Source organism: Heterodontus francisci, chromosome 1, assembly GCF_036365525.1.
Source record: "Heterodontus francisci isolate sHetFra1 chromosome 1, sHetFra1.hap1, whole genome shotgun sequence".
NCBI classification, from domain to species: domain Eukaryota; kingdom Metazoa; phylum Chordata; class Chondrichthyes; order Heterodontiformes; family Heterodontidae; genus Heterodontus; species Heterodontus francisci.
In genome coordinates this window covers 86814771-86835806 of record NC_090371.1, presented here as the reverse complement: position 1 = coordinate 86835806, position 21036 = coordinate 86814771, and the positions used below count along the sequence as shown (strand labels likewise).

At 43.8% G+C, this 21036-nt stretch overlaps 1 protein-coding gene across 5 annotated transcripts in view; it reads left to right on the top strand.

The window, feature by feature from the left end:
• The window catches only part of LOC137370556 (atos homolog protein B), a 172057-nt gene that overhangs the window by 9448 nt on the left and 141573 nt on the right, over window positions 1-21036 (top strand). The window contains exon 1 of one of the 5 annotated variants that reach the window (XM_068032726.1): window positions 8025-8077. The exons of the other annotated variants lie outside the window; for them this stretch is intronic. The gene's annotated coding sequence lies outside the window, so the exon portion shown is untranslated. Of the gene's footprint in view, window positions 1-8024; window positions 8078-21036 lie in introns of those variants that run through there. 5 annotated transcript variants of the gene reach the window in all.

Here is a 21036-nt window from a genome sequence, read left to right as displayed (position 1 = left end):
CCCCAAGAGAGAAACGTCTCCTAAAGTGAACAAGGTTTAAGAAGAATACTGGGCCCCAGTGAAAAACAAGATCTACCTACAAAAGGACTCTATAGTGAGCTCGAAGAACCGTAGCAACAACTCTTCAGATATTGCCTCAAACCTTTCTACTTTAATTTTTCTTCTCTTTTCTGACTCTATTTGCATGCGTGTACTGCGTATGCATGCTAGCGTGGGCAGGTCTTGTATCCATAGGCGTCAACCGAATTACAGTTTTAAGTTTAATAAAATTTCACCTATCTTTTTTTAAACCTAAGAAATCCTGTTTGTGCTTGTTTCTTGCCTTATAATTGGAAAGTCGTGAACAAGGATTTCACCAAGGGTGGGCTAAAAATACACGGTGTGTTCAAATTTAAACCCTGTTACAGTAAGACCAGGTGAAGGCTAAAAGGGAACCCTAGACCTCTTTCTCACCTGGTCATAACACTAGTATTTTGAACTTAAATTAGGGCAACTATGTGGGCATGAAAGCTGAGCTTGCTGAAGTGAACTAGGTTACTAGGCTAGGAGATAGATCAATAGAGAAGCAGTGGCAGACGTTTAAGGGGATATTTCAGAATACTCAGGATAAGTATATTCCTATTATAAAGAAAAATTCTACGGGGAGGACCCACCATCCGTGGTTAACTAAAGAAATTAAGAGAAGCATCAAACTTAAGGAAAAAGCATATAATTGCACAAATATGAGTGGCAGGTCAGATGATTGGTCAGAATATAAAGGGCAGCAGAGAATGACTAAAAGGTTAATCAGGAGAAAGAAATTAGAGTATGAAAGGAAGCGAGCTAGAAATGTAAAAACAGTTATCAAGAATTTCTACAGGTGTTTAAAAAGGAAAAGAGTAAGTAAAGTGAGTGTTGGACCTCCAGAGAATGAGAATGGGGAGTTAATAGTAGATAATAAGGAAATGGCGGATGAAATGAAAAATATTTTGCTTCTGTCTTCACTATAGAGGAGACAAAAAACATTCCAGTAATAGCTGTAAATCAGGAGGTGGAAGGAAGAGAGGAACTTGCTGAAATTACAATCACCAGGAAGGCAGTAGTGAGCAAACTGATGGAGCTATGGGCTGACAAGTCCCTGGGTCCTGATGGGTTTCATCCTAGGGTCTGAAAATAGGTGGCTAATGATGTATTAGGTGCATTGGTGTTAATTTTTCAAAATTTGCTAGATTCTGGAAAGGTTCCATCAATCTGGAAAATAGCAAATATAACCCCTCTATTCAAGAAGCGAGGGATGCAGAAAATGGGTAACTATAGGCCAGTTAGCTTGAGGTCTGTCGATGAGAAGGTGTTGGAATCGATCATTAAGGAGGCTATAGCTAGGCACTTAGAAAAACTCAAGGTAATTGGGAATAGTCAGCATGTCTTTGTGTTAGGGAGATCGTGTTTAACCAATTTATTGGGGTTCTTTGAAGGAGTAACATGTGCCATGGATAAAGGGGAGCCCGTTGACGTACTGACTTGGATTTACAGAGGCATTTGACAAGGTGCCACATAAAAGGTTATTGTGCAAAGTAGGAGGCCATACTGTAGTGGGTAACATTAGTATGAATATAAGACTGGCTGGCTGGCAGAAAACAGAGTATGCATAAATGGGTCCTTTTCTGAATGGCAGGATGTGACGAGTGGAGTCCCACAGGGGTCTGTGCTGGGGCCTCAACTTTTTACAATTTATATCAATGACTTAGATGAGGGGAGCAATGGCATGGTAGCTAAATTTGCAGATGACACAAAGATAGGTAGCAAAGAATATTGTGAAGAAGACATAAGGAGCTTGCAGACCAGTATAGATAGGTTGAGTGAGTGGGCAAAAATCGGGCAGATGGAGTATAATGTGGGAAAATGTGAAGTTGTTCACTTTTTGGCAGGAAGAATAAAAAAGCAGAGTATTACTTAAACAGAAAACTACTGCAGAACTCCGAGGTGCAGAGGGATGAAGGTGTTCTAGTGCATGAGTCACAAAAAGTTAGTATGCAGGTACAGCAAGTAATAAAGAAGGCTAATGGAATGTTATCCTTTTATTACGAGAGGAATTGAAAATAAAAGTAAGGATATGCTTCAATTATTCAGGGCATTGGTGAGACCAGATCTCGAATACTTTGGACAGTTTTGGTCTCCTTATTTAAGGAAGGATGTGAATGTGTTGGAGGTGGTTCAGAGGAGGTTTACTAGATTGATTCCTGGAATGAGCGAGTTGTCTTGAGGAAAGGTTGGACAGACTGGGCTTGTTTTCACAGGAGTTTAGAAGAGTGAGGGGAGACTTGATTGAAGTATATAAGATCCTGAATGGTCTTGACAAGAAGAATGTTTCCTCTTGTGGGGGAGTCCAGAACTAGGGGGCACTGTTTTAAAATTAGGGGTTGCTTTTTTTAAGACAGAACTGAGGATAAATTATTTTTCTCTGAGGGTTGTGCGACTTTGGAACTCTGCCTCAGAAGGTGATGGAGGCAGGGTCATTGAACAATTTTAAGGGGGGGGGGTAGATAGATTTTGTTAGGCGAGCGAATCAAAGGTTATCAAGAGTAGTTGGGAGTGTGGAATTCGAGGCACAAACCGATCAGCCGTAATCTTATTGGATGGCGGAGCAGGCTAGAGGGGTGGAATGGCCTACTTCTGCTCCTGGTTCGTATGTGGCCTAATCATCAAATGAGGACACAAAAGGGCACACAGCCAGTCAACTTTCCAAAGGTCTTGCTGATATTTGGAGACTGATACCAAAGTTGGGAGAATTATGCCACAGACTAGTCAAGCAACATCCAGACGTAGTCATACCCACAGAATCATATTTATGCCAATGTGCCAGAGTCCTCCATCATCATCATCTCTCTGTATGTCTTGTCCCAGGAGCAGGACTGATCCACCAGAGGCAAGGGCACAGTGGAGGGGGCAGTGACCTTTGGAGTCCTCCAACATTGACTCTGGATCCCGTGAAGTCTCATGGCTTCGGGCCAAACATGGGCAAGGGAACATCCTGCTAATGAATCAGTACTCTTCCACATTTCCCATCACTTGGAGGAAGCACTGAGGGTCGCAAGGACACAGGATTTACTCAAGGCCCAGGGGAGAGGTGAAGAAAAGAAGGAGTAATCAGATGCATTAGTAACACTGACATCTGGAATCTTTCAGTATTCAGGGTGATCTTGGGGACCAGGAGCATTGGAAGACAGACTAAGAGTTGAAAGTAATGGTGACAGATTCTGGTAGCATTGAGGGGAATAGGTTCTCAGAAAAATTGAATCAATCTGCCCCTGGCCCATTTTGGACTTTTGGAGCCCCCACCGCCATCCCCCACCAGGATGGTTTGAGGGCTCTCCGCTTCTTCCTGGAACAGAGGCCCAACCAGTCCCCATCCACCACCACCCTCCTCCGCCTGGCTGAACTTGTTCTCACATTGAACAACTTCTCCTTCAACTACATGCACTTCCTTCAAGTAAAAGGTGTCGCTATGGGTACCCGCATGGGTCCTAGTTATGCCTGTCTTTTTGTGGGATATGTCGAGAATTCTTTGTTCCAGTCCTACTCAGGCCCCCTCCCCCAACTCTTTTTCTGGTACACTGATGACTGTATCAGTGCCGTTTCCTGCTCCCGCCCTGAACTGGAAAACTTGATCAACTTTGCTTCCAATTTCCACCCTTCTCTCACCTTTACATGGTCCATCTCTGACACTTCCCTTCCCTTCCTCGACTTCTCTGTCTCCATCTCTGGGGATAGGTTGTCCACTAATATCCATTAAAAGCCCACCGACTCCCACAGCTACCTCGACTACACTTCTTCACACCCTACCTCCTGTAAGGACTCCGTTCCATTCTCCCAGTTTCTCCGTCTCCGACGCATCTGCTCTGATGATGCTACCTTCCGTGACGGTGCTTCTGGTATGACCTTTTTCCTCAACCGAGGATTCCCCCCCACTGTTGTTGACAAGGCCCTCAACCGTGTCCGGCCCATTTCCCGTACCTCTGCCCTCAACCCTTCCCCTCCCTCCCAGAACTGTGACAGGGTTCCCCTTGTCCTCACTTTCCACCCCAACAGCCTCCATATCCAAAGGATCATCCTCCGCCATTTCCGCCACCTCCAGTGTGATGCCACTACCAAATGCATCTTCACCTCCCTTCCCCTGTCAGCATTCTGAAGGGATCGTTCCCTTCGCGACACCCTGGTCCACTCCTCCATTACCCCCACCACCTCGTCCACGTCCCATAGCACATTCCCCTGCAATCGCAGGAGGTGTAATACCTGCCCATTTACCTCCTCTCTCCTCACTATCCCAGGCCCCAAACACTCCTTCCAGGCGAAGCAGCGGTTTACTTGTACTTCTTTCAATGTAGTATACTGTATTCGCTGCTCACAATGTGGTCTCCTCTACACTGGGGAGACCAAGCGCAGACTGGGTGACCGCTTTGCGGAACACCTCTGCTCAGTCCGCAAGCAGGACCCTGAGCTTCCGGTTGCTTGCCATTTCAACACTCTCCCCCCCCCCCCCACCCCCCCCCACTGCTCTCATGCTCACATCTCTGTCCTGGGATTGCTGCAGTGTTCCAGTGAACATCAATGCAAGCTCGAGGAACAGCATCTCATTTACCGATTAGGCACACTACAACCTGCCGGACTGAACATTGAGTTCAATAATTTCAGAGCATGACAGCCCCCCATTTTACTTTTATTTTTAGTTGTTTTTTCTTTTTTACATTTTTTACAACCCCCTTTTTTTGCATTTATTTCATTTCATCTTAGTTTGTTCAGTTTGCTTACCCACTTTTTTTTTTCATGTTTGCACTTGCTGCTGTTCAATATTCAGTCCGTTAACACCTTTTCTGTACTAATGCTTTGTCTTTCAACACACCATTAACATATTGTTTGCCTTTGCTCCATGACCTTTTGGTCAGCTGTGTGGCCTTGTCCAATCTACACCTTCTCCTTTGTTATCTCTTGCCCCACCCCCACCTCACTTGCTTATAACCTTTGACATTTCTAATATTTGCTAGTTCCGAAGAAGGGTCACTGACCCGAAACGTTAACTCTGCTTCTCTTTCCACAGATGCTGCCAGACCTGCTGAGTGGTTCCAGCATTTCTTGTTTTTATTTCAGATTTCCAGCATCCGCAGTATTTTGCTTTTCTTGGACTTTTGGGGACTTGTGCATTTCACCTCTTGGTTGGAAGTCTAATTCCTTGCCTCCTATCAGTTTTAAGTGCAAAATATGCTTCAATGTTGCTGACTCTGTTGTTCTACAACTAATATAGCTGCAACTAATTAGACTGTTCACAATTGGATAACACAGGCTAGCTTCTGAAACCAAGATGAAAGCACTGGTAATGCTGGTTTGCTTAACTGGAAACTTTTCAAAATTCATTTTTTAAGAACTCGCATGATCTTTCAATGATAAGTACGAGAAAAACATAATTTCCTAATTACGATTAAATCTGTTTTTTGCTCTAATTACGCACTTGTTCTCTCTGTCTACTTCTCTTTCTGACTTGAGCTCAATTAAACATTTGGTAATAGTTGAAAGGTGAAATTTTATCTGGTTTTAGTGCTCCTGCTGCAAATATAGAAATGCAGTCACAGAATGTAAAGATAAATCTTGTGCTTGGGGAAACCCAGGGAAAAACCTCCTGATGGATGTTGGAAAACTCTGCAAACCACACATTCTGAGATTGTAGAGATGTGGTTCATAACTCACATCAACTGTTTTGGGGCAAATATTCAATCGAAATCCAGGATTTTGGGAGAGCCTGATGCCTTTTAAAGTTTAAAAACTTGAATTAAACCAAGCAATATAGGAGAAGAAATCATGCAGGAGGTCTGCATTCCAATTTTCCGACCTTCTGCTACTGCCACTGCCAACCCTGGACATAACAGGGAGAGGGGCAGTGGTTCCAGGGACAGTTGCAGAAGATCCAATAATATCCTTTTTTGAAGAGCGAGTATGTTGTAGTGGGCACCTCTTCCTCTTTTAGCCTTTTGTTTTTTGGCCTCACTTGCCCTGAAATTATGGTAATCTGCTTCCTTTGTGGCCTCCTCATATCTGGTGTTGCACTGGGTTTCCTGCTTCAACACCACTCACATTTCTGTTGTTGGTATTGGAAAACTTTCTCTCTCTTACTGGTAGCGATCCCATCAGAAGTCTACTCTGTTGAGAGAATTACTTCCAACCCAAAAATCTGAGTTGCAGTCAGGTCAGTAGTCTGATGTCCTGCTTCTGCCCTCCTCCAGCAGGACGAGGGAAATCCTGCCCTAGAAATTTCAGTTACAGTGGGGGAGGGGTAATTACAGATGAAATGACTTGAATTTTTTAAAGTCATTAATTTCTGTTTTATTTGTAGGTTTTCATAACTAGTCACTCAAGATTGGGTGCTTTAATAAATCTTTTAGCTTCTTATTTGGTAATTGTCTCGTTGTTTTCCATTCCTTTGAGTCGTACACTCGCTCTCGTCAATTCTGATTTGGTGCTATTAAATTCAGAGTGACAATGTCACACTATATGCAAGACTTCACTAACTATAATATTGTGTTTGCACTTCCTGTCAAGTAACACTTATTTTGTAACACTTTATGTTCACACCTTTTCCTGTTGCTACTTCTGTCTCTCTTGTCCGTCATGATTAAGCTTACCTCTTCATTTTATTTATCTTCTGAATCCTTTCAGTCAGTGTCTGTTGAATTATTAACTTATATTTTCTATTGCTAGAAAAAGCTTGCAAGTGGTTTAAAAACTAAGATTGCAGAAAACATTTCTCAACAGGAAAGCCATCAGCTCATTCAGGATAGGCTGCTGCAAGGTGAGGTGAGAGTGACTGTCCTTGACAGCAAGGCAGCATTTGACTGAGTGTGGCATTAAGGAGCGCTAGCAAACTTGAAGTCAATGGGAATCGGGGAAAACTCTCCACTGGTTAGAGTCAGACCTAGCACAGAGGAAGACAGTTGTGGTTGTTGGGTGCCAATCATCTTGGCCCCAGGACATCACTGTAGGAGTTCCTCAGGGTAGTCATAACAACACAAAAGCAGGCCATTTGGCCCATCCAGTCCATGTCCAGTGTCCCAGGCCCAACCATCATCAACTGCTTCATCAATGACCTTCTCTCCATTATAAGGTCAGAAGTGGGGATGTTTGCTGCTGATTGCAGTGTTCAGTGCCATTCGCAACTCCTCAGGTACCAAAATAGTTTGTGCCCACGTGCAACAAGACCTGCACAACATTCAGGCTCGGGTTCATAAGTGGCAAGAAACATTTGTGCCACACAAGTGCCAGGCAATGTCCTTCTCCAAGAAGAGAGACTCTAACCATCTCCCCTTGATGTTCAATGGCATTACCATTGCTGAATTCCTCCCACCATCAATATCTTCGAGATTACCATTGACTAGATACTTAACTGGACCAACCAAATAAATACAGTGGCGACAAGAGAAGTCAGAGACTGGGAATTCTGCAGCGAATAACTCACCTCCTGACTCCCTGAAGCCTGTCCATTATCGACAAGGCACAAGTCAGGAGTGTGATGGATTGCTTTCCACTTATCTGGAAGCTTGATGCCAAACAAGACAAAGCAGCCCACCTGAGCAGCACCCCTTAAACATTCACTTCCTCACCACTGGCGCAGTGTGTACCATCTACAAGATGTACTGCAGCAACTCACCAAGCCTCCTTCAACAGCTCCTTCCAAACCCGTGATCTCTAGCACCTAGAAGGAAAGGGCAGCAGATGCATGGGAACACCACCACTGCAAGATCCCCGCCAAACCACACACCATCCTGACTTGGAACTATATTGCTGTTCCTTCACTGTCGCTGGGTCAAAATCCTGGAACTCCCTTCTTAACAGCACTTTGGGTGTACCTACATCACATGGATTACAGCGGTTCAAGAAGGCGGCTCATCGCCACCTTCTCAAGGGCAATTAGGGATGGGTAACAAATGCTGGTTTTGCCAGGGACACTCACATGCTTTTTGCATATTTGTTTGGGTTTTGCAGCTGGAGCTCTGTTTCTTGCCTTTTCTACCAACTCACCTGCAGGGCACCTACACCAGATTGAAGAGTAAAGGTATTTGGGGGCAGGAGTTTATATTGGGAAAAAAAATTATCTTTATTATTTTATTTATCTAAGTGAGTAGTGCAGTCTATTTTTAGCTTGAATTATCCATTGTTTACAGTTCGCCTGGGTTTCTGTATATAAATTCATTTGTTAGTTCAGAGCCTAAGGGGGAAATTTTAACTCCTGGGCAATTGACTGGTGGAACATGCATGCCTGCTGCCCGGGAGCTGCTATGAAAGGACCAGTCCATTTTAATGACCAGTCTTCATTGACATGGATGTGGTAAACTGCCTGTCTGAAACGGGCCACAAATGGTAGCATACCTGGTTCTGGCCAGCAACCATTGGACTGCCCTGTGGCACTTGTATAAGTCGTGGTGTGTGGGGGTATTTGGGAGGTTTCTGGGGAAGGTGAGGGGAGGGCCCTGGGACTACAGCAACCTACACATACTTTTTGGGGCCTTAAGGAGCTTTCCTGTTCCTCTTGACCCCATAAAAATTATTTTTACATTTGCCTCCCCTTCTTGCCCGCCAGGTTTTACTAAGCTAAACCTCCATGGCGGGCGCTTCCCATAAAGCATTAAACTAGCTTTGGGTCCTACGTAAATCATAGGACCCCGATTTGGATGCATTCATGAGGCTCCTGTCTAAGTCTGACAGACAGGTGCCTCAACTGCCCAAGAAAACAGCGTGTTAAAATAGCCATGTGGCAAAGAATTAGCAGTGTGCACCACTTGGATTTTAAGGCTCAGACAGTTATCTGTGCATATTCAGTCTGCCTTTTGGAGAGGAGAATCATGTGGTAGCAAGTGAAACATTCCAGTACCAGGTGTAGAGTAAGGGATTCTCTGTTAGGATCCCTGGATCTTGCTGTTGTTTACCTAAATATTAGAGTCATAGAGTCGTACAGCATAGAAACAGGCCCTTCGGCCCACTGCGTCCATGCCGACCATAATGCCTTTCTCTACTAATCCCACCTGCCTGCATTAATTCCATATCCTTCTATGCCTTGCTCATTCAAGTACCTGTCCAGATGCCTCTTAAATGTTGCTACTGTTCCTGCCTCCACCACCTCCTCAGGCAGCTCATTCCAGATACCCACTATTCTTCGTGTGAAAAATTTACCCCTTTGATCCCCTTTACACCTCCTCCCTCTCACCTTAAATCTATGCCCTCTAGTTTTAGTCACCCCTACCACGGGAAACAGGCTCTGGCGATATACCCTATCTATGCCTCATAATTTTACATACCTCCATCATGTCCCCTCTCACCCTCCTTCGCTCCAGGGAAAACCGACCCAGCCTATCCAATCTTTCTTTATAACTCAAGCCCTCCAAACAGGCAACATCCTTGTGAATCTTTTCTGCACCCTCTCTAGCTTAATCACATCTTTCCTGTAGTGCGGCGACCAGAACTGCACACACTACTCCAAAGGCAGCCTAACCAACGTTATCTACAACTAACCTGACGTCCCAACTCTTGTACTCAATGCCTTGGCCGATGAAGGCAAGCATGCCACACGCCTTCTTCACCACTCTGTCTATCTCTGTTGCCACTTTCAGGGAACTATGTACTTGCACCCCAAGGTCTCTCTGCTCAACAACACTCCCCAGGGCCCTGCCATTCACTGCATATGTCCTGCCCTGGTTTAACTTCCCAAAATGCATCACTTCGCACTTGTCTGTGTTAAATTCCATTTGCCAATCCCTTGCCCACTTTCCCAGTTGATCTATATCCTGTTGTAACCTTAGACAACCTTCTTCACTGTCCACTATACCACCAATTTTGGTGTCATCTGCAAACTTACTAATCATGCCCCCTACATTCACATCCAAGTCATTAATATATATGACAAACAACAGAGGACCCAGCACTGATCCGGCAGCACACCACTAGTCACCGGCCTCCAATCTGAAAAACAACCCTCCACTGCCACCCTCTGCCTCCTATCACCAAGCCAGTTTTGTATCCAATTGGCTAGCTTACCCTGGATCCCATTATTATTGGCCAATAAAAGGTGTATTCCAGAGTTTAGGGAACATGAGATTCACTTGGAGAACTGACCAGGGATGTTGAATCCAAGAAAAATATCTGACATTAAAAAAACTAGAAACTGACTGTGTGGAGCTGTTGCTAACATACCTTCTGAAACTTTCCAGCTGCGTATCCAAGATAGGTGACATTGTATTCCTCTGGGCCACCCACCTTTTGAGCTCTAAATATTGGCCTACTGTCTGCCTTTTACTCGTTGCTACTACTCATGACTGCTACTTTCTCACTGTACAACCTCCTTCCATTCGATGATTCTCAGCCCAACCTTGAGCCACCTCTGCTGCAGCCTCTTCCCCTCAACCCTGCCTAGCTCCCCCAACTGATTTGAGGGTGTAACCTTTCAAAAACTCTGAAAGTGCTCATGTGTTTATGGCTGTCACTGATTGGGAGGCTTGGGGATCAAGACAATGTTGGACTGGATTGCAAAGAGGAAAAGCATGGCTTCTGGTTGGTAAGATTTTCAGTTATGGCCTTCAGTTATGGGGTATGAGGAATTGTTGAAAAATGTTTCCCAGGATAGAAAATCTGTTATTAAAATCAATGCTGTACAGTATATATTTACTTTAAAATCATCACCATTTATATTTAAATAGTTTCTCCACTAACAGCTGGGGGCACACTTATGAGAAATCAATCTCCCTGTTGTAATTGAACCAAAGGGTCCTGACACCAGACCTCTAAGCCAATCTGATAGAGTGGTGGTGGAAGGAAAGTTTTTTTTTGTAAAAAAAATAATGACCTGGTGAACTATGTTGTATTAAAAATAATCACTTAGCTGTGTTTTTGAAAACTTCCCCAGTCAAGACAGGGCAAAGTTGCAGCCAGTATGATGGGTTGAAGTGTGTCTATTTTAACGCAAGGTCAAGAATAAGGGTGATGAACTTAGAGCATGGATCAGTACTTGGAGCTACGACGTTATGGCCATTACGGAGACGTGGATATCACAGGGGCAGGAATGGATGTTGGATGTTCTGGGGTTTAGATGTTTCAAAAGGAATAGGGAGGGAGGTAAAAGAGGTGGGGGAGTGGGATTGTTAATCAGGGATAGTATCACAGCTGCAGAAAGGGAGGTCGTCGAGGAGGGTTTGTCTACTGAGTCATTATGTGTGGAAGTCAGAAACAGGAAAGGAGCAGTCACTTTGTTGGGAGTTTTCTATAGACCCCCCAATAGCAACAGAGACATGGAGGAACAGATTGGGAGGCAGATTTTGGAAAGGTGCAGAAGTAACAGGGTTGTTGTCATGGGTGACTTCAACTTCCCTAATATTGATTGGAACCTCCTTAGTGCAAATAGTTTGGATGGAGCAGTTTTTGTCAGGTGTGTCCAGGAAGGTTTCCTGACTCAATATGTAGATAGGCCGACTAGAAGGGAGACTATGTTGGACGGTGCTTTCAACGAACCAGGCCAGGTGGCAGATCTCTCAGTGGGAGAGCATTTCGGTGATAGTGATCACAACCTTTACTATAGTCATGGAGAGGGACAGGAGCAGACGGGATGGGAAAATATTTAATTGGGGGAGGGGGAATTACAATGCTATTAGGCAGGAACTGGGGAGCATAAATTGGGAACAGATGTTCTCACGGAAATGCACAACAGAAATGTGGAGGTTGTTTAGGGAGCACTTGCTGCGACTGCTGGATAGGTTTGTCCCGATGAGGCAAGGAAGGGATGGTAGGGTGAAGGAACCTTGGATGACAAGAGATGTGGAACAGCTAGTCAAGAGGAAGAAGGAAGCTTACTTAAGGTTGAGGAAGCAAGGATCAGACAGGGCTCTAGAGGGTTACAAGGTAGCCAGGAAGGAACTGAAGAATGGACTTGGGAGAGCTAGAAGGGGACATGAAAAAGTCTTGGCGGGTAGGATTAAGGAAAATCCCAAGGCGTTCTACACTTATGTGAGGAACAAGAGGATAGCCAGAGTGAGGGTAGGGCCGATCAGGGATAGTGGAGGGAACTTGTGCGTGGAGTCGGAGGAGGTAGGGGAGGTCCTAAATGAATACTTTGCTTCAGTATTCACTAGTAAGAGGGACCTGGTCGTTTGTGAGGACAGCGTGGAACAAGCTGATATGCTTCAACAGGTTGAGGTTAAGAGGAAGGATGTGCTGGAAATTTTGAATGATATGAGGACAGATAAGTCCCCGGGGCCAGATGGGATATACCCAAGGATATTACGGGAAGCGAGGGAAGAGATTGCTGCGCCTTTGGCGATGATCTTTGCGTCTTCACTGTCCACTGGAGTAGTACCGGATGATTGGAGGGTGGCAAATGTTGTTCCCTTGTTCAAGAAAGGGAATAGGGATAACCCTGGGAATTATAGACCAGTCAGTCTTACATCAGTAGTGGGCAAATTATTGGAGAGGATTCTGAGAGACAGGATTTATGATTATTTGGAAAAGCATGGTTTGATTAGAGACAGTCAGCATGGCTTTGTGAGGGGCAGGTCATGCCTCACAAGCCTTATTGAATTCTTTGAAGATGTGACAAAACACATTGATGAAGGAAGAGCAGTGGATGTGGTGTATGTGGATTTTAGCAAGGCGTTTGATAAGGTTCCCCATGGTAGGCTCATTCAGAAAGTAAGAAGGCATGGGATTCAGGGAAAGTTGGCTGTCTGGATACAAAATTGGCTGGCCCATAGAAGTCAAAGGGTGGTAGTAGATGGAAAGTATTCAGCATGGAGCTCGGTGACCAGTGGTGTTCCACAAGGATCTGTTCTGGGACCTCTGCTCTTTGTGATTTTTATAAATGACTTGGATGAGGACGTGGAAGGCTGGGTTAGCAAGTTTGCCAATGACACGAGGGTTGCTGGAGGTGTGAATAGTGTGGAAGGCTGTTGTAGGTTGCAACGGGACATTGACAGGATGCAGAGCTGGGCTGAGAAGTGGCAGATGGAGTTCAACCTGGAAAAGTGTGAAGTGATTCATTTTGGAAGGTCCAATTCGAATGCGGAATACAGGCTTAAAGACAGGATTCTTGGCAGTGTGGAGGAACAGAGGGATCTTGGGGTCCATGTCCATAGATCGCTCAAAGTTGCCACCCAAGTTGATAGGGTTGTTAAGAAGGTGTATGGCGTGTTGGCTTTCATTAACAGGGGGATTGAGTTTAAGAGCCGCGAGGTTATGCTGCAGCTCTATAAGGCCCTGGTTCGACCACACTTGGAATATTGTGTTCAGTTCTGGTCGCCTCATTATAGGAAGGATGTGGAAGCTTTAGAGAAGGTGCAGAGGAGATTGACCAGGATGCTGCCTGGACTGGAGGGCATGTCCTACGAAGAAAGATTGAGGGAGCTAGGGCTTTTCTCATTGGAACGAAGAAAGATGAGAGGTGACTTGATAGAGGGGTACAAGATGATGAGAGGCATAGATAGAGTGGATAGCCAGAGACTTTTTCCCAGGGTGGAAAGGGCTATCACCAGGGGGCATAATTTTTAGGTGATTGGAGGAAGGTTTAGGGGAGATGTCAGAGGTAGGTTCTTTACACAGAGAGTGGTGGGTGCATGGAATGTGCTGCCAGCGGTGGTAGTAGAAGCTGATACATTAGGGGCATTTAAGCAACTCTTGGATAGGTACATGGATGATAGTAGAATGAAGGGTAGGTAGTTAGTTTGATCTTAGAGTAGGTTAAAGGTTCGGCACAACATCGTGGGCCGAAAGGCCTGTACTGTGTTATACTGTTCTATGTTCTAAGACTGGACCAATTGTCCCAGTCCCCACTCCCACTCTGAGCACTTGTCCCCCTTCCTTCCTCTCTCCTGCTAACTTCCCCTTTTATTGCCAACCTGCTTTTGTCAGCAACACTCTTCTACTCTCACCATGTTCCCACACCCTGCCACCGTCCCAAAGCTGCTTTCTCCCATGTCTGTCCCTACGAAAGCTAGCATCTTCCATCCTTCCAGTGTTTTCAGACCTCTCTCACTCCTCCAACACTCCAGGATACTATTCCACTCTTCTCCCCTTCTCTCCACAGTACTGATATATCACCACACCCATCTCCCACTCCTACCAGACACTGGTACCCTCGCCAGGTGCTCCAAAACACATCTGCTCTTTCCCATTGCTTCCACATGCAGTATCTCTATCCCAGTGTTCCCATTCCTAATGACCCACCTCCCAAACTCCCAACTCGAACTTTATGCATAATTCCCTCTCCCCTCCGCCCACATGCCGTACTATTATATGCAGTTCCTATAAGCCTACTTACAACTAGGAAGACCTTCCTTGTCATCTTTCTTTGTATCCTGGGCTTTTAAAAAAAAAATGCAGAAATACAGGATAAAATTAACTGCAGAGTTAAACCATTAATAGTAATCCCAGTCATTAATTTACAATTTCATGGAAAAAATGTTCAAAATCATAATGATGCTTTTCAACAGTCCTACAATGTAATGGACCACAATGTGGTTTATTCAATGTCATAAAAAGTGGCACTGACAATACATTATAACTGCAAGCAGAAAACAATACTACTGTTTCACTCTGAGCATTGCTACTGTAAATCTGCCAGCACTCTACATCGGAGAAACCTGGAAAAAATGAAGGGAGTAACTGTGTACATCCCTTTTTTTTTGTATTTTTCTTCCTGTTTTTATCTACCATCTCACTGATGTTTCTCTACCCACCACCATTTTGCAGTTCTCTACTTCTTCAACTGAGGCAGTTATACTAAAAAAACAATAGGCAAGGCACCCTAAGCTTTCATACAGTTGTTGGTAATATATCTCAAATATACTACCTCTAAGGAGCCTATTATAAAATTTCATAGCTACATTCATGGTCAGGCCATGGGTGGCTGTGCTGGTTAGGGGTGAGAAGAGCTTTGGTCCCATTGAAATTCCTCCATTGATGACTCAGAAATTTCTCTTCCTTGTGGATTTGCTTTTGTTATTAGAAGTTCAACACATACTCTCTTCACATCACCATGATAGGAAATCTTGGGAGGATCAACAGAGCAGCATGTTATAAGTGTCGTGGATGCTATGGAATACTTGAATGTTTGGGACATGTTTAAAAGTGTCTTAACCTACAAATTCCCATCTGTTGCTCAATGGAGCTAGCTGATTTCAATGTTTGATTTGTACTATGAACTAAGAACAGGGCAGTTCTTCATGTGAAATCTCCAGGAAAGAGGTTGTACAGTGTGATGTCAAAATCAGATGTTGGAAATGACAGTCATAGCTGATGTGGAAAGCTCACACCACAAGTTCTGTGATTTTAAGTGAAGAGTTTCATAACAAGCAATGGAATGCTTATTTATTCTGTATATTTTTGTTAGGCTAACAAGGAACAAAATTTGATAGTTCATCAAAATTAATTCAATTTCATTGTTAGTGTGGCTAGATACTTTTTGCTCTACTGTACTTTTCATATTTTTCAACATATTTATTAATGGTAATCTTTTTTCTGATCACTGCATTTCATCAATTCCAGATAGGAAAAATGTAGTTAAGCAGGTTTCTAATTTAAAAAAATTTTGCAGCTTGTATTTCTGGGCTACCGTGAGTTTTGATTCCTGCTTTAGGCAGTGTTCACTTGAACCATAGAAATTTACAGCACAGAAGCAGGTCAATTAGTCCATTTGGTTAACAGAAAATGCTGGAAATACTCCGGTCTAGTAGCATCCATGGAGAGAGAAACAGAGCGTTTCAGGTCAATGACCTTTCTAATGAAAGGTCATCAACCTGAAACATTAACTGTTTCTCTCTCCACAGATGCTGCCAGACCTGCTGAGTATTTCCAGCATTTTCTGTTTTTCTTTCAGATTTCCAGCATCCGCAGTATTTTGCTTTCGTATTTGGTTCTTTGCTAGGCCTACCCAAAATAGGTGGATGAAGAAAAATCTGTCTCGCTGTCTCTTGCTCTCATTGGTGCTCTCTCCATCTTGCTGACTTAACCGTTTTACATTGATGACTCCTTGTTGATGACTGATCTACCAGTGGATTGTCTTTCCATATTCACTCTACCACAATATGTCATAATTTAAGTCATCTCATAACTATCATTTTCCTTTCCTGGTGTCATTCCTGGTTGATCTATGTTGTTCACTTCCTATGCCTTTAATGTCCCTTTTTATAATAGAGTATCATAGGAACAGGAATAGGCCAGTTATCCCCTTGAGCCTATTCCATAATTCGATGAGAACATGGCTGATCTGTAACCTTACTTCATATATCCGCCTTTGCCCCACCTCCTTGAATACCTTTGGTTAACAGAAATCTATCAATCTCAGTTTTAAAATTAACAATTGACCCAGCATCAACTGCCATTTGCAGAAGAAAGTTGCAATCTTCTATTACCCTTTGTGTGTAGAACTGTTTTCTAACTTCAGTCATGAAAAGCCTGATTGTAATTTTTAGGCTATGTCCCCTAGTTCTAGATTCCCCAACTTGTGAAAATAGTTTCTGTCTAACTACCCTCTATCTACTTTATCGGTTCTGCTTAATACCTTAAACATCAATCAAATCACTACTAAATATAAATTCCAGTGAGTACAACCCTAGTTTGTGTAAGCTTTCCTCGTAATTTAACCCTTGAGTCCAGGCATCATTCTAGTAAATCATGCTGCACTCACTCCCTCCAAGGCCAATATATCCTTCCTGAGGTGTGATGCCCAGAACTGAACACAGTACTTCAGGGGTAGTCCAAACAGGGCTTTATGTAGCTGTAGCAAGAATCTAATCCCTTGTATTCTAGTCCTCCGAGATAGAAAGGCCAGCATTCCATTAGCCTTTTGATAATTTCTTCTGTATTTGCCCATGACATATGTCCATGGACTCCTTTGGACCTCCACTTCTTCTAGCTTTTCACCATTTAGGAAGTACTTTGTTCTATCTGTTTTAGGTCCAAGGTGGATGAGCTCACACTTGCCTATATTGAAATCCATTTGCCATAGTTTTGCCCATTCACTTAATCTATTAATATCTCTTTGTAATGTTATGCTTCCATCTACACTGCTTACAATGCCACCTATCTTTGTGCCATTGGAAAAATTGGATACGTGGCGCTCTCTCCTGTCATGTTAGTCATAAATGCAGTGAATAGTTGAGGCACCAATATGGATGGGCGGCACGAGACACATCCTGTCAGTTAGAGTACCTGACCATTATCCCTACTCTCTGGCTGAGCAGCAGGATACAATCTCCAAACCAGGTCTCTGATGAGGGACTTTATCGAATGTCTTTTAGGTCCATATAAATAATACCCTTGGACATTCTGGGGGAAATTTGATGCTCTTCCCCCATGTCGGGTTTGGAGGCAGGGAGAGCATTTAATTGGGTGGGATGGTAGCGGGATCCCCACATTCCTGCCACCTTCCCACCTCCACCCAAATTAAGTTCAGGACTGTGAACAGCCTTCCTGCCCCGCCACCAATTAAGGCCCTTGCGTGGGCAATTAGTGCCCAGTTAAGGGCCTCATCCCACCAGCAGTGGGCTGTCACTGCAAGGGGAGCACGCTGAGCAAACCGATGTGGGTTGCTTGCTGGCTCTGGGGGGTGGGGGGCTCCCTCTTTCATAGGCACTCAGTGCTTGTTCAAGGGACTGGGAATTGGTAAGGGGGTGCTCAGAGCCAACCCCCTGCCCTTGTTGCTGACCCTGCAAAACCCGTCCTGTCCTGACGTGGCTGTGTCCTGGGTCCAGTGCCTCCGGTGTATCCGGCTCAGTTCAAGAGCTACCGGCCTCTGATTGGCCAACATTTCTCAGCAGGCAGGACTTTTGTCGTCGGGGTCCTTAATCCCAGGGAAGGCCTGCAGCTGTCAACTTTAGTGCCAAATTGGCAGGTAATCTGGCGGGCCTTCCCCAGAGTAGGCGGTGTGGGGTGCTCTTTTTCGCGCTTTAGCCAGTGGTCAAGTCCCCTGTCGCCAAGATAAAATCCTGGTCTCCAATACTGCATACAAAACTCTAATGTGACCAAACCAGTGGTTCAGACAAATTTATCATTATTTCTATACACTTTACTGTATGTTCCTGTTTCGAAAAACCCAAAATTCTAAAGGCCTTTTTTAAAAATGGGTTTATCGATCTGCATTTCTAGGGATTCAAGTACATAACACCCCAAGTGTCTCTATGCATCTATATCCTTTAGTGTCTTTCTACTGAGTGTATGCTCGCATTCCTTTTATCCCCTCTCAAAATGAACAAAGCATCCTGACCTCTTGCACTTATCCACATTGAATTACATCTGCCACATGTATGTCTGGCTTAATTTTTTTTCCAAAGTCCTCCTCACTGTTTGCTGTATTCCCTAACTTGTTGAAATAAGGTTGGAATGTGCATTCTATAACGACTTTAATGGACATAACAATTATTGTTTGGTGTGTGCAAGTACAGAAAAGTGATTAATTATACTAAAGTAATACAAGATATATTTGACTTAGACTTTGAACAAGCTTTTCTTCCATGAAATATGATGTCACAGGAGGGAATAGATGAATTATCAAATGTGTCCTTTTCCCAAATTCTCACTACCTTACTCCCCAAAACCTGCCCACCATCTATAAGGCACAAGTCAGGAGTGTGATGGAATACTCTCCACTTGCCTGGATGGGTGCAGCTCCAACAACACTCAAGAAGCTCGACACCATCCAGGACAAAGCAGCCCGCTTGATTGGCACCCCATCTGGCTAGTTTAGAATATGACAGTAAACTAGCCAGCAATATAAATGCAGATTGTAAGAGCTTTTATAAGTGCATAAAAAGGAAGAGAGTAGCTAAAGTAGACGTTAGTCCCTTGGGGGCAGAGACAGGAGACAACATCATGGGAAATGAGGACCTGGCAGTGGCGTTGAACAAATATTTTGTGTCTGTCTTCACAGTAGAAGACACGAGTTCCATAACAGAAATAGGCAGTAACCTAGGGGTTAAAAAGAGTGAGGAAATTAAGGATATTGGCATCAGCCGAGAAAAAGTATCCGAGTAACTGGAGGGACTAAAATCTAACAAGTGCCTGGGACCAGATGGCCTGCATCCTCGGGTTCTGAAAGAGATAGCTGCAGAGATAGTATATGTGCTAACTGATTTTACAGAATTCCTTAGATTCAGGAATGGTCCCGTCAGATTGGAAGTTGGCAAATGTTACACTGCTTTTCAAGAAAGGAGGTAGAGGGAAAACAGGGAACTACAGGCCAGTTAGCCTATCATCAGTCATTGGGAAGATGCTGGAAACTATTATTAAAGAAGTCTTAACATTGCACTTGGAAAAGCATAATATGATTAGAACAAGTCAGCATGGTTTTACTAAAGGGAGATCCTATTTGACAAATTTCAAGCCAAAAAGACGTTCTGCCCATTACACAAATGAGTAATGTGATATATGAATTTCAGTGCCAGTGTGATGCTCGGTGTATAGGCCGTACGTCCCAAGGACTGGCGGATTGCATCAAATAATATGCCCCTTCCGCTGTTCCCAACCAGCCAGTGCTTGCAAAACTCAAAACACAGTGTCCAACATTAGATGTGATTCTGTGATTGGACAGTATTTACTAAATAATCCTCAGTAAAAATTACGTTGACAACCAATTTAAGATTGTCAGTCAGGCTCGCAGTTTGCCACATTTGGGTATACTGGAAGCTACGTATATTAATACACAGGGCCCTGTTCTTTGCAGACAGAAAGAATATGTATGCACATTGTGCCTGTTTCAGCTAATCAAAATAAGTGACAGCCAATTGCTGGTTCATTCCTCAGGGCAATGCCTTGACCAATCGGAGTCAAGCTGTCTGGTTTAAATTTCAAACAAAGCTTGTTAACTGTCAATCACCGTAAACTGGTGCATTCTCCGTAGCAACTCCTCTACCAATCATAGTCCACCTGCCAACCAATCAGCACTCTCTTGTCGTGTAGTGTAAATTTGTTGCTTCCCTAACATTGGCATTCTTGCGAGTTGTTCTGATGAGTGCAAGACGAAAGCTTCGACAAAATGTTTCTGTTTTCAGCAATACTCAAGTTCTGTACTACCAAACGACTAAATGTATTTTTTGTTTGTGAGATTGATTTTAATAGCTTGAGGACTTTTTGAAAGTTGTTTGACTAAAATCGTGGTTATGAAGGAAATTGTTATTTCAATTTTGTGTATGATTTCTGTTTTATTGGGCATTCTTATGCCTGTGTTCTACATAACCAATTGCTGTCTACCAGTGTAACTTTCGTGGTGAAATGTACGATATTAATACTGTTCTGCATGGCAGACACTGATATAAACTCATGCACAGGAAAATAGCAACTGCTGTGTCATATCCCTTACAGTCATATGGAAACTAAGCATCCTGATCCCCATGTACTAGCAGCCATGTAACTCTTCAAAGAGGCCAAACAGCTTTTTTTTAAAAAAACAAAACCCGAGGTCAAGTCAGGGAAAAAAGAATTCTGGGAAATCCCTCTCTGACGACATGATCCCCTCTCGAAGGCGATCAAAACAAGTTCCAGGAAACCACAGTGACCATGAGGCATATCGCCCAACATCCGATGTATCTTTTTGCACACATGAATGTCAACCACAGCCATGAATTCACTCAATCACAAGCTGGCAGCTTGTTCCAACGGTTGACGATCCACTGCAAAAAGAAAACTTTCCTGATGTCAAACCTACTTCTATGCTTACATAATTTATACTCATGTCCTTTGTTCTCCCTAATCTACCTAATTCTTAATTATTCGTTTATGGGATGTACGCATTGCTAGCTAGGCCAGCATTTATTGCCCATCCCTAATTGCCCTTGAGAAGGTGGTGGTGAGCTGCCTTCTTGAACTGCTGCAGTCCTTGCAGTGTAGGTTCCCACAGTGCCCTTAGGAAGGGAGTTCCAGGATTTTGACCCAGCGATGGTGAAGGAACCACGATATAGTTCTAAGTCAGGATGATGTGTGGCTTAGAGAGGAGCTTGCAGGTGATGGTGTTCCCATGTGTCTGCTGCCCTTGTCCTTCTCGGT